Below are 18,005 nucleotides of genomic sequence, written 5' to 3' on the forward strand. Positions count from 1 at the left end.
AAGAGACAGGAGGTGTAAGGAAGCCCATTTCAGGCAAACAGAAAGAAAGAACTTTCCAACGGTGGAGTCATCTGCCTGGGAGGGACCAAAGGCCACTGACCATTGGGTATTCACCCCAAGGCAGAACTCCTCCTTCAGAGAATATGGAAGCAGATATTTTGGCATCTGTTAGGAGTTGGATTAGATGTTCAAAATAAAAGAAGGACAGAGCAAACAGATCACCCACTGAAGCTAAACCATGCTCCCGAAGGAAGAGGCCTCACAGGCCAGACCTTGACATTGGTGGAGACCTGGCCGGAGCCCACAGAGCCCACAGAGCTGCAGGAGAAACTGCAGAGAGCCCCACACCCGTCTCCTCACTCTATAAGTGAAGGATTCTGCACAAGTGCCCGCCTGGAGGAGGCAGAGCAGGTGCCAGAGCCCATGGGGGACATGGGCACCACAACACTCAGGAGATAGGCGAGCATGCACGCCTGGAAACAGGGAGCCTGCAGCAGGCTCTGCAGGCACAGTAGGAGCCCGGCCAGCCGGCCAGCCAATCCAGTAGTAGGAGGCCAGCAGCTTTTCAAGAGCCCCCACCTGCCAGGAGCAACCGAGAGGCAAGGTGCCAGCCAGTCCCTCTTCTGGCGCCAGGCTTAATTGTGAGGTCATCTTGTCCACTCTAGAAGATCTCTGGAGCTTGGAGGAAGAGCATTCCTCTTCATTTAAAGCTCTTCTAATGAATCTAAAGTCTGCATGACGTGTCTATTTTCTCTCCTCGGTGGGGCTGAGGGATAGCGGGAAGCATCACCCTTCCTTCTTACTCATCTGACAACAATACACTGTCAGAGATGGAGGGGACCTTTGACAGATGGAAAATAGTGAAGACCTACTACATACAGCCAGCTTGGGGCAATGTCAGCATTGACTAAAGCCTGCGTTTCTGACCCCCACCCGGGAGGCTTCCAGTATTCTTCACTTCCCCACCGCACCCTATGCTGTCCTTTGCTCAAATGTCCTACTTCCTGATCCTTTTCTCGTCCTCAAAGCCCTCCCCATCCAATTGCTAAATTTTCCATCTTCTCGGAGCAGGAGGCGAGGAAGTGACGCGGTTCTCCAGCTGTGCCCAGTGTATGGCATGTCAGTTCGCTAAAGTCAGCTAGCTGGCTGTTCTTCTAAATCTCTCATATTAGGCCTTTGGAGTTCCCAACAGAATAAGTTAATGTTGTGAATGTGTTTTGTAAGCTGCAAAACACCATACAAATATATATTCTACTATTTCAGAATACGAAATAATACAACCCTTTTTAATCATGCTCTCATTTATCTTAACTCTGTGAGACAAAGAAAAAGCAGGAGCAAACTCTAATTTCAGGAAGTTGAGGGTAAAAATCTAAACAAGTGCCTCTTTCTCTCCTACCAGACTGGGAGCTCCTGAGGGCACAGCCCAGTTCATGCTCCTTCCTTTTCTCCTCTTATCTCACCCAGGGATAGGCATCTAGTAGGTGTTCAGTAAAGGGTTTCCTGAATACCTGGATAAAATTTCACTCTAAAATCCTCCTATTGCTAAGTAGAGCTTAATCGTAGAAATCCCTCACAACCGGCCCCATATTATCTCCCTACATGCACAAATCTATGGAATGTATAGGTGTGACCCTCAGGAAATTTCCTTACTCCCTTTACCTCCAAAACACCCAAATGCCTTACTGATTCTTCCAGCATCCTGGGAAGGGATAGCTCCCTCCCCAAGCCAATGGCACTAGAGAGCAACTCTGGGTCCAGGGGTAGTCCCAGACTGGGTGATCCTTCCATGAGCTGCTGCTAAGGCTTTTTGATCACCTCAGTGGTTGGGGGCCAAGTCCCAGAAGCTAACCCTTCTACTTCTGCTCAGGGAAAAGTCTTCACCTTGGGCCCCAACAGCAGCCCCACCAAAACAGGGGCAGCCAGGCCAACCAAAACATTCTGGATTTATCCCAGGGTGAGCTAGAGTTCCCTAGAAGCTCCCAATACACCTCCATGTGACCCTCTTGTTAGAAAGAAGTGGAGGGGGGCGCCTGGGTGGCTCAGTTGGTTAAGCGACTGCCTTCGGCTCAGGTCATGATCCTGGAGTCCCGGGATCGAGTCCCGCATCGGGCTCCCTGCTCGGCAGGGAGTCTGCTTCTCCCTCTGACCCTCCTCCCTCTCATGCTCTCTGTCTCTCATTCTCTCTCCCTCTCAAATAAATAAATAAAATCTTTAAAAAAAAAAAAAAAGAAAGAAGTGGAGGTACCAGGTAAGGGGTCTCCTCTAGAGCAAGGCTCTCTTAAGAAGCCTAAATACCCATGAGAGCAAAGAACAGATGGCGAGATCAGAGCAGTGCTTTGCAGCCTGGGGCTAAAGGTACAGCACAGATGAATCAGGAAGCATGCTCACTGACTCCATCACACAGGCACAGCGACCAGAACCGAATGTATAAGACACACGAGCTGCGGGAATGCCATGGGGCAACAGACACCCACCAGAGGCCCCATCTGCAGGAAGGGAGCCACAGGGACTGGGACACCAGAATTCCATCTCCCCTACCACAGGTCCCAGAGGCCATGGTGCCAACTCATTCCCTGGCTATGACTAGCTTCCACCACCATGCTGGTGAATGGAGGAGGAGAGGGCCCTCGAGACAGGAAAGGAGCCTGAGCGAGTCTTACCAATGCAGTATCAATGCCAGCAGGACATGCCCTTGCCACCAACTGAGAGGCCCAGGCAGGAGTCCCCATGTGGCTAGATTGTCCACCACGTCCCAGCCCACCAGGAAGGACCTCAAGTCCTAAAGCGACACTTGGCTCTTACTGTAGGCAGGCAGGTCTCAGCCACCATGTCACCATTGTAAACAGTGAGTCCCCAGGCAGGAAGGATGAATAAGACCCAGACAGATGGGGCCTACAAGAGCAGCATGGCCAGGCAGGGGAAGTGAGGAAGAAGTATGTGTAAAAACATGGAGCAGAGTGTCCACGGTGAAGCAGACCTCCAGTGAGAGTAGTCAGAACTGTTGTGATGCCTTTGCCAACCTACCTCCCCAGCCAGCCCCAACTTCTTGCCCATTGGCCACAGTCTCCAGGAACAGATTTCCCCTCAAAGAGCCCACACATAGTGGGCCTAAACCTGTGAGCCAGAGGTTCACATCGTAGGGTCTGTCTCTCCCCACTCCTGTCACTGACACGAAGAAAGGGCAGGATCTCTGAGAAGAGAGAGGATTTATTGAAGCCCTAAACCCTATCTCCTAGCAGCCTACTACTCACATATACAGGGAGTGTTCCCCAAAGCTGGGTGAGAAGGCATGACCCAAGGGCTCTGAAAGCTTTGCCCTCTTAAACCCAGAACCAAACCTACTCAGAGGAAGAACTTTAGAAAAAAAAGAACAGAAAAGTGCCCCATTGCATCATTCTTTGGCTCCCAAATTAGCCCAAAGTCTGGCTCTACTTTCAGTGAACTCCTAGCCCCTTCACGGCCAAAGGCCTCGACAAACTCTTTTTTAAAAAGCTAGAATTTCTTGACCATCAAGAACGAAATTAGAATCTGAATGGCTTCTAGATACAAGTTCCAGCTTAAAGGAAAAAATACGGAACAGAGGAACATCTTAAATGACACCACAGAGATACAATCAGCATAATCCAGAATGCGAGAAACACAGGACAAATGACTAAGTCCTCCAATCATATCTTGCAAGGCGGAAAAAAAGGAGATGGAATCTATAGATTGAAAGAAACTCAAGAAATGTATCCAACAAATGCAATGTGTAGACCCTGTTTAGATCACAATTCAAACAAATCGACTGTAAAAATAAATTCGTCAGATAATCAGAAAACCTGAACCCTGACTGGTATTTGCTGAAATGAAGAAGGGATGGTTATCAGGGTGTCCACCTGCTGTAGAGCATTCAACTTCTGATCTCAGGGTCATGAGTTCAAGCCCCATGTTGGGCGCAGAGATTACTTTAAAAAAAATTAAAATTAAAAATAAAAGGAAGAAGGAATTGTTTTCCTGTTTGGGTGTGATCGTGGTACTGTGGTAACGTTCATACAAAGCCCGTATGTCTTAGAAATACACACTGAAATACGGATGATGCAATGTGGGGATGTCTGGAAGTGGCCTTCATGGGGGATGGCAGGTGAGGAAGACAGACAAACTTGATCAGCCATGAGTTGGTGATAACTGACTGAACAATGGGAACATGGAAGTTCATTAGCTTATTCTCTCAACTTCTATGTAGATTTGAAATTTTCCATAATAAAAAGTTAAAAAAAAGAAGAAGAAGAAGAAAAAGAAGATGGACTTTCTTCCCCAACATCTCTATAACTTTTTTTTTTTTTAGCAGCAATTTATGAGTCTTACCGATGCTGGGAAAAGCTCTATTTTCAAAGCTGCTCCTTTCTCCCTGGCAAAAGATGAGAAATGGCTGCCCCTTTGGGTGAAATTTTGACATCATCACCATTCAGATGTTAGGTCACTTTAGTACAATCCCCACGTCATGCCCCCCATGAGAATCCAGCTCCTGGGGCCCAACAGGATCTCTGAATGATAAAGCGCTGTTATTTCTAAACCTGGCAATTATATCCTTTCATTTCATCCTTACACATGAATCCCAGATTTTTCTAGAGCCTAACTGGTAGCTGATACAGTATAACAAGTCTGGCTAATCCCAGACTGGATATACTATACCTGACAAACCGATTTATTGTTATTTTTGTTTTCTTATTGGGATAGAATTATGACAAAGCCATTTTGAGAAAGGAACTCGGACAGTGGCTCACAGAGCAGCCTCACCCACCTTCCAGCACACGACCAGGCTCTGTGTGCCCGCTGCCGTTGGTTCAAGATGTCTCCACGGCAGGTGAGCTGGAAGTGAGTGAGAGGTAACCTCGAGGTGATCAGGGATTCTGATGGGTAATGAGGGAAAGGTGCCTCGCCTGGTCTGCCCCAGCTCTCCTCTACACGCCTGCACTTGGCCCCATTCTCTGCTCGCCATCCCTGCCTATGTAGACCACATTCCTCATGCTATTTCTCCCTCTCCACATCTCAGAACCCCACCATTTTTCCCGCATGCCTTGGGTTTCTCCTTTTAAAGCCTCTCCACTCTTCTCACTTGACAACCGTTCTATAAGCACTGTCTATTTGGCACTTCTCAGACACTGAGCTGCTCAGACACCGAGCCTTCTCAGTCTGAGCTGCTCAGATACGGAGCTGCCCAGCCAAATTCCATGATTTGGCTCTTTGAGGGCTGTCTCACCAACAAGACTGTGAGGTGCTAGAGGACCAGGGAGCACTGTATACCCTTCCAGACCCTCCACAGAGCCCAGCACAGTGCTTGCTCTCGATACTGGTAAATACACCTTGGCTAATTTACTGAAGACCAATCTGCAAATGTCAGAACATGTCAAGTCCACACCAAGTCCACTATAGATTAGACAGGTTGTCACTGGTTTATGTGGCTCCTTTGTGCAATTTTTTAAAAAGGTGCTTTCTGGGGTACTGATAAAGTTTCATCTTGAACTGGTGGCATGTCATGAGTATGTATATAGGTTAAATCCCATCAACTTGAGCACTTCACTGTACATCAGGCATAAAAATAAGTGAATGAATGAATGAGTGAAAGGTGCCCCTTCCTCTAGGAGGATGCAGCCCACACCAGGACCTACACCTCGGACAGCAGAGCCTTCTCCGATCTGGCACTTCTTGAGAAAGGTAGAGCCTATATAACTGTACGTGCTACCCTGAGACCAGAAGCAGAGAGCCCTGCCTTGAGGGACTCCCCAATGCCCAAAGTGCCATATCATCCAAACGGGCTAAGAGGCAGCACTATGGGTGTGGTGGTGCTGCCACTTATGGGATTCAAGTCAGGCTCTTCAGTCATAAATGGCAGAGCCGCCCCCTCACAGAACCCAAGTGAGCTCAGTATGAGGGTGAAGAGACTAACTCTGGGGTACCAAGGGGTAATATGGCAACAGGAAAGAGCCAGCAATCGACTCCCCCAGAACCTCAGTTCCACTCCCCTCTGGGGTTAGTAAAATGATCTCGCCCTTACCTGACCCTGCACCTGCCTCGATGAGGCTTCCAACTGCCTCCAAATTTGCAAGCCTGTTTGAAACTGTGCCACTGCTCTTTCCTGAATGCCCAGAAGCACATGCCACGGGGCTTTTCCTCCATCAGTGGGCCTATCTGTTCAGTAGCCTCTCTGAACAGAACATGCTTAACTTAGCATCAGGTACCTGAGATGTGCTGGTGAGAAGCAGAAGCCATTCTAATGCTGAAGGAGAGACATACCATGGGGGTGCTGCTCATGTGAGGTACTGTGACAAGCTGAATATCAGCTGAAGCAGTAAATCCCATCTCCTAAGGGACCCTAGTCCTGATTGGTGACAAGTAGCCAGATCACCCTGAGCTTGACAGCCGTAGGACCTTAGCACCACCGGCCCATGGGTGAGGCTTGCCCACAGCCAGGAGCAACTTATGTGACTACCAACTCCAGCAGGAGCCCCATGGTTCCTCAACCTACAGTAGTTCATGGGTCTGCCCTATAGCAAAATGCATAGATGGGGTAGAAATGAAACCCCAAAAAGGAATATGAGTAGTAGACACCAGTCTCCTTCTTGCCCCTCTGAGCTGCCCAAATCTTTCCAAAATGTCAGATGCTTGGCTCCGCAACATCAGGTAAACTATAAGCAGAGCAGCCTGTTTGGTTACCAGAAGAGAAATGTCAAATTCCCCATATAGAGAACTACCAATAACAGGGTGTTTTTCCATTCAGCTGTAGACGCTTTCCCTTGCAGAGCGAGCTCTAAAGCCTGGGTGAGGCTCCCTCAAGCTAAAACTCAAACAGCAGCTCAACACGCAGCAAGATGGACAGTATTTGCAGTGCTAAGAACCGTAGGCTAACCAATTGCATTACTCTAATAGCTAATGTAAAATGGGCAGATTCCCCCTTTCAAGAGGGGGGCTCACAGGCTGGCCTGTCTGTGTCAGGTTTCAGGCTATTAAGAGCCTTTCATTACTGTTGATTGTCTAAGAAATGACTTCTGAGGAAATAAACACATGAGAGGCACAGCTGGACAGCTGAAGAATCAAAAATCATGCTCTCTCACAGTTCATGTGCTCCCACACAGAAAAGCTAAGGCAACATGATCAGCAGACTCACATGGAACCAGAAGTGCCCCCTCCCCCCACCTCCCCGCCTGGGGTTTTGCTACTCCCTAGGCGCATTTGGTGTAAAGATAATGCCTTCCATTTTATCCTGTTGTCTCTTGGTAGCTTTCCTGAGTTTTTTTCAGTCTACTAATCTATCATATATTGGCATTCTCTTCCATTGCATTCACAACCACTTGAGTGTTTTTGTAGGACCTCAGTTCGCATACATTTTAAACAAGCTGGTTTCACAGTATTTGATCAGATATGTTCTGTTAAAAGCATCCTATGTGGGTTTCAGTTTTTCCCTGGTTTGAGGTGGTAATCTAAATCATAAGGCAACAAGAACATATTTGGTGATAGATGCTTCAATAGCATTTTTGCCTCACCCCGGAGTGTTTCACTAAACCTTGGTGAGAGCACATGACCCTGTTCATATTTTGAGCCTAAATAAGTACTTTTTGGTGTCCAGTGGCATTTTCCCTTCCTCCAAAGATGATTATAGTCACTAAATTCCTGAGGAAAGCACATGACCAAGTTCATGGTTCAACTATTTCCATATCTCTCTGTTCCTCGCAGTGACACTTATCTTCCCTGACAGCCACTCCCATTGTGCTCTTTCCTTGGCCCAACACAATGGACACATGCAGACACCAGCAGACAGGGAGGACGTTTTCCATCCCACTGCTCCCCAGTGCGGAGGGACTAGGCTGAGGTTACATAAGCCCCTCCTGAGCCCAGCGTTGGGGGGTTAGCAAATTTGGGGTTCGTGACGGAGTCACGGTCTGCAGGCCCTGACTGACCCTGCGCTCACTCACCATCCTGCCTTACCTAGGCAAGGTGGCTTGAAAGAGAGGACCTCTCCCTGAGGCCAGCCGGCTCCCGCCAATCCGACCGGGTTCAAAGTGTGGCCGGACGTCTGACCTCGCTGTACAGACTACATCGAGGGGTCGCGGGCCCCGGCCCCGGCCTCAGGCTGCAGCTCCCCGCCCCCCCACCCACCCCAGGTGCCGCGACGTGCGCTTACCTGCCCGGACCGGGGCCGGGGCCGGGGCCGGGGCCGGGGCCCGGGCCGGGGCCGGGACCTGGGCCCGGTGGTCCCGCAGTCGCCCTCGGCGCGCCTGCAGCGGGGAGCTGTCCGCCAGCGGCAGGTGCTGAAGGCGGCTTCCCTGCGCCGGGGCCCGGGCCAGGGCCCGTGCCTCCGGGCGGCAGGGGCCCGTCGCCAGCGCCGCCCTCCAGGCTGGCCTCGTTGCCCATGGCTGGCGGGCGGGCGGGGTCGCGGTCGTGCTGGGCCCGGGCCGGCGGCTCCCGGGCTGCTGCTCACACGCTCGGCGCCGCCGCCGCCGCCATCTCCCAACTCGGCTCGCGCCGCCGCTTGCCGCTGCGCATGCGCATGCGCGGCCCGCGCGCCCCTACCCTGCACACGCCCCTCCCCGCCCCCCTATCCCCGGCGCGCGCGCGCTATTCAGCCAGGCAGTGAAGACGCGTGTCCAGAAGCCAGCGGCGGGATCGCCGGGAAACAGCCGCCGGCGCCAGCGCATGCGCCCTTCGAGGACGACGCCGCTAGCTTCTGCTACTTGGAGCCTAGCGGGGGTTGGCGGTGGCGTCCCCCTGAACCAGGATGGAGGGCCACCGGCCACAAGAAGGGGCCCTGGGGGCGTCGCGCCGTGCTCTGCCCTGTTGTCAGTGGCGCTTCCTGTCCCGGGAAACTTGGGAGTAGGGGCCGTCGTTTGGGAAAACTCGGTACCCCAGCTAGCAGGCTTCGTGGGGACAGGCCTCAGAGAGTGGCCGAGTGTGGCCTCCAAGAATGTTTAGGAGTTGGAAAGGCAAGTGAACGAGGATGTTCAGAGGCGCAAGGTCATGGAGGGACAGAGACAGAGGATACTTGGCGATGGGGCCAGATTGTGAGGGTCTCGAAGGCCAGCTGGGTAGTGGAGAGTTTATCCAGATGGCCATGGGAACCTTCTGGGATTCAAGCTGAGGGCCTGGTCCCACGGGACAGGAGTCTCAGGCAGTGTGTCTCTGGGAAAGGTGGAGGGTGTGTCAGGGCTGGCCTAAAGCCAAATGGAAGGCTGCCTCTGTAGGCCCTCAGATGGTGACCTTGAGGATGGGAAAGAAGAGTTGATACTTCTCAGAGCCCTGAGTTGTGGCTCCCGGAGACTGTCTAGATGAGAGGCTGCAGCTGCCTCTGCATTAACCTGAGAGCTCACCGAATTACTTTTCCGTTATCTCACTTCCACAGACTTCAGTGTTTGCACACTACTCAGGATGCTCTGCCTCATGGCTTCTCATACAAACCTGTGCTTTCCTGAGGGTAAATATTTCCTAGAAGATAACAGACTATATTCCAAACTATTCCTGGCTTCATAAATCGTGGCTGTGTAGAAAAACTTGAGTAAACTTGGACCCATTTTACAAACCCATTTAATTCTCCTAATGGTGAGGAATATATCACATGGGATGTCAGCAGTTCTAACTTCACCTGGAATAACCTGAGGATCCCACTAAACACCGATAGCCAGGCAGATGGACAGACCTTGGCTGGACCTTCCCCATGCACTCTGAGCTGCTCTTCCCAACAAGCTCTGCTCTTCCCAAGCTCTTGGGATGGAGCTTCCATGAAACTTGGGCTCCCTGACTGCCTGGAACGATGAGAGCCTCTCTGCCTGTGTTATCATGGCCCTCACTGTGTTTCCTCCTGGTTTCATTCATCTTTGTGAGTGTCTCATGACTATGTGTACACATCTAGGCTCCACAACAATCTACATCTCAACTCTGACACTTCCCAGGTGGGACTTTAGCAATTAACTTGGGCTTGTCAAGCCTCCGTTTCCTAGCCTGCAAAGTTATGATAATGCCAGCCTCTCTAACAGGGATTGTGAGGGTGGAGTGGCTGAGGTAGTTAAACCACAAAGTCAAGTGGCTGGCATACATATGACCAACTTCATTATTAGTTGTCTCACTGGTGGGTGGTCTGGGATTTGAGGATTTTTGTGTCACACCCTTTCTCCTGGGGAAGAATGTGAACACAAGCACTGGGGGCAGGCCAATGACCTGACCTTGGCTCAACCCAGGCTCTTTAGGCTTCACAGATACCAGCCAGTGTGATTTGGCTACTTGGAAGCAGGGGAGAGAAAGATGTTCGTTTTCTATTTTTGTAGAAGCCAAAGGAGCTATGCCTTTCCACAGATTTAAATCAACATGTCCCTGGTTCCAATGGGGGTAATTAGCCCTACCCAGCCAGCAGGCCTGGGGAGTTGCCCTCCTCAGAGTGGATTCCTGGTTGTTAGCAGACCTCCAGGGTCTCTGCTATCTTAGTGACAAATGACACAGTACAGTGGACCCAGGAGGACCTGGAAGTGCAGGTTAGTGGTGCCCCCTACCTTTCTTTCAAACTCTCAGTTCCACTTCTCTGAAAAGCATACCCAGAAACATGCCTGTTCTCTGCACATCCACGCCTGGCCTCCAGCCCAGGGACTCCTGCTGGCTGTGGGATGGTGCTGGCCTCTAATTGTCTGGATCTCTGATTCAGTCTCCCATTTTTATTCACACTTCAGGGGTTGTTTCCTTCCTCTTGACCTAGAGTAGGGGCTTCTCAACAGCAGGACTTTGTCTGACTTGTCCTATCCCCTAGACTGGCCTTCAGTGGAGCCTCAGGGGCTAATGGTTGGGCTGGGTTCTCCATATGACCCTGAGCATTTCCCTCAGCTGCACTTCCAAGGGGTTCACCAGCCACCAGGTTTAAAAGCACCCCAGAGGGATCTTTGGCTGTAGCAGTTGCATCACTGCATTTAGGTTGTTGACTTAAGTAACTGGGAGGGTGCTAAGATTGGGTCCAGACTTTCTCCTGGCGGAGGAGTTGTAGATGAGCTGTCTATGCTCACCTAGGAGAATTCACTAGGCTTGACTTTATGACAAGCGAACAAACGAAACAAATCTCTCAGTTTGTGCAAACCACTTGTGTGGTATGTCTGGTACCATTCCTTCCTGGATCAGCCAGGAACAGGATGGACCTGGAGACTCTGGGGAAATTTCCCAGCCCCCTAAACCTCACTCGCTGAAGGTATCTTCTTCCCACTTCACTGTGAGATGTGACACCTGGCAGTCATTTTGGAGAAAGGCCAGATGGGAAGGCAATCAGCCCACATGCCAAAACAGATAGATACATGTCCACTTTCTTCTCCAGTCTGTGCTCTCAAACACTTGTAAAAGACTAGAGGGAAAATGGAAGCAGAAAAAAAATCCATCCAGGTAGGAAAAGGCCCAGTCAGAGCCAGCTCACTACTGGGGTTTGTGGAAACACTTAGTCATTGGAAGGCAAATCTTGGGAGAATGAAGAGATGCTGGGCCCCAGGAGCTGCACCTGGATGCTGGCCGGGCCATGGGCAAGGCAATAAGCAGATGAGCCCCAGGAAGGTGAGAAGGGGCAGAGTGCAGGCTCTGGAGATTTCCTGCTTCCCCACGCAGTCCAGTTCACCCTGGGCTGCTACTTTCAGTTGACAGGCTCCACAGAGAGGCTCACAATCCAAAGATGAAGATGCTAACAGGGATGAAGAAGAACCACAAGCTTCGTAGGCAAGAAGAGGAGGTAGAGAGTATGAAGGTGGAAGAGAATGAGGAAGGCTGACTGGGGACAGTTCGGGACCATGTGATGCCATGGGCTTTGGACTATTCCAGAGAGGCTGGGAGAGCTGGCTCTATCTGTGGAGGCCCCTGGGCTCTGCACTCTTCTTTTTCTTGTGCTGCTGCTGAAGCCTGTCTCACCTCCCGGTGAGAAGCAACGCAGGAAAGTGCCTCCTTGCCTCCACTCCTCTGGCATGAAGAAACAGCACTGAAGAGGAAGGAAGGAAGGAAGCCCCAAGAAACAGAGGGTTTCCCCACTGGCTGAGGTTTGTCAGTACCACACACTCCATGAGGAATAAGGCAGCTTCCCAAGCAAGCCTCAGGCTGGTATAAAGCTACAAACAAGAGACCTGCTCTTTGTCCTGCTCAGCAGCCCACCTGGGCTGGCTGGACAACCCTGTTTGTGTACTCAGGTCTCCAGCTGACGCATGGTCCTTGGCAGAGTAGGAAAAGGGAATGAAGCTGGAAGGTATAGAATTGTTGGATGCATTGTCCGCATAATTCCTTTCCTGTTGTAATGTGCATATCTTTATTTGCATTATGTGAGAAAAAAAGCCAGAAATGTTTACCACCAGCCTAACCCCACCACCAATGCATGACTCCCAAAAAAGCTAATTAGGCCCCATTGCTATTAGAGTTATGTGCTTCCAAAGGCTTGTTATGACAAGAAAAAATGACGAAGACACAGTTTATCCAAGTTGTAAGCATCGAAGTCAAAACATGCTGCTTTCCTTGCCCCCCTGCTCTCCCCCAGACAGGCCTCCTGGCGAGCTTTGACTATCTCATTAATGCATGCATGTACTCATCCCTCAGCCAGTGCACACCGAACTCCTCCTTACTGCCAGGCCCAGAGATGACTGTTGGGACCTGGCCTCAAGGCACTCAGTTGGTAGGAGAAAGACAGGCACACAAATAATTTCCCGTAAACTATACAAAATGCTGCCTTGATCCCTATTGCAATCCTGCCCACCAGGATCCCAGTTCCCCTGGAGTTGCCTTCACCTACCTCTGTTCCATGGATGAGGAGGTGGGTGCAGGGGTGGGGAACAGGCCCAGGTGGAAAGTCATGCCTGTATGTCGTCTCCTAACCAGCCCCCATGTCCTACCATGGACAACAGAGGTTCCAACATGACTCGGACGGTGTGGGGGAATGCACAGTTTGCTCAGTGCCTACACAAGGCTCAGTTCCACATTTCTTTGGGGAATGTACCCTACCTCCTGACCCCTCTGTGGCTCTATTGCTGCAAACCCAAGCGCATTACTGAGAATCACTCTTTACCACCACGGACTTCAGCCTGTGGGACATAGCCACTCTCTTCACTGAGCTTCATCTTTGTCCTGATCCGAGTGGATTGTAATAGGGCCTGTTTCCCTTGTTATCTTTACTGAGTGCCCAGGAAGCCTCCAGAAACCCCTGGAAGAGTTCCTGCCTTCCTACAAAGATGGACAGAATGGGGCAGGGTGTCTGATGGTGAAGCAAAAGCCTTGTGGCAAGGAGAAAGGTCCATAGCCCCTTAGGCCTTGGCTAGGTTGGATGATTTCCATTCAGTTAAATTTCTTTCTTTCTTTCTTTCTTTTTTTTTTTTTTTTAAGATTTTTGTTTATTTATTTCAGAGAGAGAGAGCACCAGCAGGGGGAGCAGGAGAGGGAGAAGCAGACTCTCCACCGAGCAGGGAGCCCAATGCAGGGCTCGATCCCACTGCGCTTGGGATCATGACCTGAGCTGAAGGCAGATGTCTGCTCAACCCACTGAGCCACCCAGGCGCCCCCTAATTCAGTTAAATTTCAGTGTCAGTTAAATTTGGTACTTTTGAGCCCTAGGACAAGGATAGCCCCATGCGAGGCCCCAAGGATATAGCAGAAACCAAGAATGTTGAGCCTCCTCTACCCTCACTGGGCTTGCAACCTCCAAGTCTGACCTGTGTCTGGCTGCTCCTCAAACCAGGCCCTGAACCTGGAGGGTGTGACTGCTGGCCTTCAGTGTAGGACCACTGTCCTTCCCCATAGCAGGGGGTGTGGCCAGAGGACTGTAAGGACTGGAATCAGACTCGGGCTTCACAGTTGTCTGAGGAGAGCCCTCCCTGACTCCCCCAGTTTCTGGGCTGCATAGCAGCCCGTATCAGGTGGGCAGCAACATCTGGGTTACCTCTGCTAGTTAGGTATTAATAACTCCTTCAGCGGGGTGGCCTGGCATGGGCAGGGACAGCTGACAGTGCAGACTGAGGAATTCCTAGTTAGCCTGGACAAAGAGCATCTGCCATTTGCCACCAAAAGAGCAGAAAGGCCATTTATTCAGCTGAGCCTCCCCCACCTCCCCCCATCTTTGCTTACTCCAACCAAGCCCACCCCCATCCCCTGATCTGCTCCAGGGATCTTCTCGGGGCTCACGGGGTGGCTCTTTCACTCTCCTACACCTGCCTGACCTAGGGCTTCTCTGAGGAGGTTGGGGGTCCAGGAGTAAGCTGATGTGCCACCTGGGAGCCAAGGCAGGGCTTGAGGGGCACAGGGGTTGCTGAGTCAGAGGATTGGGGTCACAGTGATGGCCTCCTCCGCCTCTCATTTGCATTCTAATCACTGTATGGGACACAAGAAGGCTGAGCTGCCCAACTCTTAGACCCCACACAATTATACACTATGTGCTCCTCAAACAAGAGCAGGACCCATCCCCCTCGGCATCCTCCAAGCCCAGCTCCTTGCCCGGCCCAACCAGGCCCGTTGTGCCCTGAGGGTGAGTTCATCCAGGACAAAGCTGGTCCTCCCTGAGGCACAGCAAGAGCCAAGCTGCTGCCGCCTCCCAGCAGGATCTCCCCACCCCTGCCATCACCTGCCTTTCTTCACCTTTCTCTCCCAAGACCTTTTGCAACAGAGGTGCTGAGGGAAGGAGGCAGTGAAGTGAGGAGTGATCCCTGGAAAAGGAGCTGTCTACCTTAGCTCCCAGCCATTTCCGCAAGTCCCAAACTTGGGTTCTGCCCTCTACAGCCTGAGGCTGTGACACCATGAAGAAAGAAGGCAACAGGGGCGCCTGGGTGGCTCAGTTGGTTAAGCGACTGCCTTCGGCTCGGGTCATGATCCCACGGTCCTGGGATCGAGTCCCGCATCAGGCTCCCTGCTCTGCAGGGAGCCTGCTTCTCCCTCTCCCACTCCCCCTGCTTGTGTTCCCTCTCTCGCTGTGTCTCTCTCTGTCAAATAAATAAATAAAATCTTAAAAAAAAAAAAAAAAAGAAAGAAGGCAACAGAAACGGCAGCTCTGGCCTTGGGAGCCTTGGCCGGCTGCCAACTGGATGTTCCCGGCTGCCCCAGTGTGTGCCCAGGGCTGTGGAGGCAGCTTTGGGCAAGGTGTTCCCTGGGGCTTCAGAGTGCCTGTACTCCAGGGTCAATCCAGAGAAGATCAATCATCTCCGGCCCCATCCCTGTCTGCTTCTAATGCCAAGTGTCCCCCCAGGGACTAGGGGGACCCCCCAACCATGAAACTGGAGGGCCCTACTTCCATTCAGGAACCTCTCAGACCCCACAGTACTTTAGGCCATGCGCTCAGGAGCTCGGAGGCCGGAGCAAGGGGAGACTCGGGGAGCATCCTTCGAGCACTGAGCCCTACTGTGTGCAGGCGCCGCACACAAAAGCTAAGGCAAGCGAGTGCGCAAAGGAAGCATCCTTTTTGGTTCCCGCCTGCGTACTTCGGAATTCGAGGTTTGCCGGCGGGGCCCCAACAGCCGAGGCCATCGGAAAGCCTGGGCCCCAGATCCGCCCCTCCTGTTCCCTGCCAGCTTCCCTTTCCGAAGGAGCAAGGCCCCAGCGAAGGACAGGCTCCCAACCCCAGCTACACTCGTCCCGGTGCCTTCGGGGGCTGGGCAGCGGTGGCGGAGCGAAAAAGGACCGGCCCGGCGGCGCCCCCAGTCCAGCCGCTTCCCCTGCGGCCTTGGCCCTGCGCACAGCTCCGCTCAGCCCTGACCTCCTGCAGGCCTCAGCCCGCTCGGGGGCCGCTTCAGCAGCGCTCTCGGCCGGGTTCCGCGCGGTCCTCCCCGGAGGCCTGAGCCCCGCCCACAGCGGGCCGCGCCCGGCTCGCGCTCTCCTCACGCCCTCCCCAGCCCGCCCACCGCTGCCTGGCTTACCCCGGCCTCTGGCGCCACCTCGTGGGAGCCCGCGGGCACTGTCCGCCTCTTGGGCCCAAAGCTGCTGACAATCCACTCTGCCGGGCTCACCTGGGGGCCACCTGGAAGCAACAACTAAGATTGAGAGCTACCGGGGCGCCTGGGTGGCTCAGATGGTTAAGCGTCTGCCTTCGGCTCAGGTCATGATCCCAGGGTCCTGGGATCGAGCCCCGCATCGGGCTCCCTGCTTGGCGGGGAGCCTGCTTCTCCCTCTCCCTCTGCTGTTCCCCCTGCTTGTGCTCCCTCACTCTACCAAATGAATAAATAAATTTAAAAAAATAAAAAGATTGAGAGCTACCCCCATCACCGCCCTGAACCCACGTAGGGGCACCGTCCTGGCCACACGGAACCTTCCACAGGAACACGATCAGACCAGCTTCGCTCCATCCCAGCTGAGACTTCAGGGTCATCTTCACCAAAACTGGGGGCAGTATAGCTAGTGAGGGCTCCAGAGGCCAGGTCTCATGCTGCCCTCACCACAGGCTGCTTCTACGTGGGCCCACCCCACCCCCAGCAGATGGGAACCCCCACTTTTAAGTCTCTTGCCCTATCTTCTCTGGGTCTTTTATAGGGTCCCCATAAGGGAAATGGTACCCAGCACCCCCCAGTGGGGTAGGAGGGGACTTCAGATAATTATTTGCTGCTCTACAGTAAGAACAAAATCTTACAATCAGGAAAAAAAACCTAAAGTGTTTAGAATCGAACCTGCCTTGCACTAGCCACAGGACCTGGATGCTTCTCCTCTCTGGGCCTCAATCACCTTGCCTCAAGACGGTGATCAAAAAGGTAAGCAAAGCAGGAAAAGAGTTAAGTCATTAGCCAATTGGTATTTAAAAAAATATTTTATTTATTTGAGAGTGAGAGCATGAGCAGGAGGAGAGGCAGGGGGAGAGGGAGAAGCAGACTCCCCTCTGAGCAGGGAGCCCGACTCAGGACTTGATCCCAGGACCCTGATATCATGACCTGAGCCCAAAGCAGATGCTTAACCGACTGAGCCGCCCAGGCGCCCCAATTGATATTTTTTAAAAGATTTTACTTATCTATTTGAGAGAGAGAGAGAGGTGGGAGGAACAGAGGGAGAGAGAGAATCTCAAGCAGACTCTGCACCGAGCGTGGAGCCTGACGTGGGGCTCCATCTTATGACCCAGAGATCATAACCTGAGCTAAAACCAAGAGTTGGAAGCTCAACTGACTGAGCCACCTAGGCGCCCCAGCCCACTGGTATTTTTAAGATACAGTAATCTTTAGAAAGGAGTGAAGCTCACCCTCAAAAGGCTGACACTGGAGTGGGGCCTTCCATGATTTAGAGGGGCTAGGAAAGGGCCTCTCCCAGGAACTTGTTCAGCCTGGGAACAAGCGGAGGCCAGGCTGCGGGCTGCAGTAGGATGAGTCATGTGGAGTTTTCCCACCAAACTAGTGGTATCCTAGAGGAGCTCCTAGACATCCCAGTATTTCCTAGCCAATAGCTTTTGTCCAGGCCTAGCCCAAGGATCTTGACCCAATGAAGTGCTTTTACACTAGGACAGAATGCAGATTCTCCCAGCCTCACTCAGATTCTGTCCCTTTTACAGGCAGTTGTGTCTGGAGTGACTCTTTATCCTAATTATCAGGGTGTCTTAGAACCCCTTGGGAGACCAGTCCTGTCCTCACCTTACAGAAAAGGAAGCCAGGCCAGAGGGATCCCAGGAACTTGCCCTGGGTCAGAGGTAGATGGGAAGGCAGATTCCTGTGGGTCTGTCCCCTCCTCAACCGTGTCCCTTCCTTCCTGCTCCTTTCCTCCATCACCCTCTCTCCAGCTCAGACCTGAGTACAGTCCCAGTCCTACCAAGGAGAAGTTAACATACTTTGCAGGAGTGCTGGGGAGAGGGCTCTGCCGGTCCAAACATCAGATATTCCCAAAGAAGAGCAGGGCAACACAGAGGCCAGAGGCCCTTGTGGCTTCGCTTCTTCCTGGCCCTGCTGACCTTACTATTCTCTGCCGAAGCCAGGAATCCCTTTGAGTTCAGAATAATGAGTCCACTCATAATCCAGTGGTTTCGGGTTAAACATTAAGCAGAACTTCCTGAGGCCAACAGAGCAAGCAAGGGCAGGGCAATTTCC

Source organism: Mirounga angustirostris, unplaced genomic scaffold (assembly GCF_029215605.1).
Source record: "Mirounga angustirostris isolate CCGP_5_RB_7025 unplaced genomic scaffold, mMirAng1.0.hap1 SCAF_1, whole genome shotgun sequence".
NCBI classification, from domain to species: domain Eukaryota; kingdom Metazoa; phylum Chordata; class Mammalia; order Carnivora; family Phocidae; genus Mirounga; species Mirounga angustirostris.